Source organism: Nematostella vectensis, chromosome 14 (genome assembly GCF_932526225.1).
Source record: "Nematostella vectensis chromosome 14, jaNemVect1.1, whole genome shotgun sequence".
In the NCBI taxonomy this organism is placed as follows: Eukaryota; Metazoa; Cnidaria; class Anthozoa; order Actiniaria; family Edwardsiidae; genus Nematostella; species Nematostella vectensis.
In genome coordinates, this window is record NC_064047.1 from 10,454,366 (window position 1) to 10,455,493 (window position 1,128).

The 1,128-nt window shown below is 38.7% G+C and overlaps 1 protein-coding gene across 2 annotated transcripts in view; it reads right to left on the reverse strand.

Annotated features, from left to right (window-relative positions):
* Positions 1 to 599: 599 nt before the first annotated feature.
* The window catches only part of LOC5508657 (malonyl-CoA decarboxylase, mitochondrial), a 20,242-nt gene continuing 19,713 nt past the window's right edge, over positions 600 to 1,128 (reverse strand). For both annotated transcript variants that reach the window (XM_048721875.1, XM_048721874.1), the window contains exon 15: positions 600 to 1,128. This exon is cut by the window's right edge and continues 830 nt beyond it. The gene's annotated coding sequence lies outside the window, so the exon portion shown is untranslated.

A 1,128-nucleotide genomic window follows, 5' to 3' on the forward strand; every position in this document is an offset into this window, starting at 1 on the left:
AATACACATAACCTCAGCCCTGGGACACAAAGACTCCTAGATCTATCGATTCGCGCAATGATAGCAGTCTTTAAAGCGTCACTTACCTGGGAACTGTTGCTTTCGGATTCAGAGATGTGATGCGACTCTTACACTGCGTGATTTACAAAACGTGCGCCCTTCAAACAAAGGGAAATCATGGTTGCCTAGCAACTCACAAGTATGTCCAGTGGTAGGCGGAGTTAGCATAGGATTGTAGGGCCGTTGCTAGGTAACGAAGCGAGCATTGATTCATGGTGATTTCTAATGAATGTTTGACGTGATTTCAGTGACACTGGCGTGAGTAAGGGTCGTTATAACTGATAGATGAAGAAAAAATGATCAAATTAAAAACAAATTGCCAATTAGCTCTAATTATTGCAATACTGCCCTCTACCGATTTTAAAAAGCAAATCCTAATGAAAATTTGTATTTTCTTTGGTTTCTTTCTTTTTTTTTCTTCATTTCTTACTTCCTTCTTTTTTTCTTTTCTAATGCCAAACAAACAGACAAACACTAAGCTTTGTGCAAGAATTGGTAGAAAAAAGTGATCGACATCGATCGAAAATATAAAAGGCAAAGAGGGCGACATGATACTTTTAATATCCACGAACACAGTACAGAATAAAATTCAAATAATTAATATTTTTTTCAACTCATGGACCAGTGAAATCGAGTTTATAAATCAACCCAAGACCCGGTTAAAAAGGTTCACGGTCATTTTAACGTCTTTATCTTCAATCCCGACGAAGGATCCTGATTCCAGGAAATGATAATTTCTCTCACTCCGTCAATATAATATTGTTAACATTATCTCACGATCAGATTCCAGTCTCCAAGGAAAAGGTGCTTTATCCTTCGAACCCTTCCTTATTTTCACAGTCCCGATTCCTAATACATGTTCATCAGTGATCCACTGATGTCTACACCTCACTATGATCCTCATTCCGACAATTCTAGGATTGTTCTTATTTCCAGGGAGTGTTTAAAGGCCAATGTCACCAGACGCCTTTCCTAAAAGTCCAGACTCTGACTCAGCATTGCTAGGTGACCGACATGACGGAAAAACCTGGACAAATCGCAATTCGAGATAGAGAAAGAAGACACAAT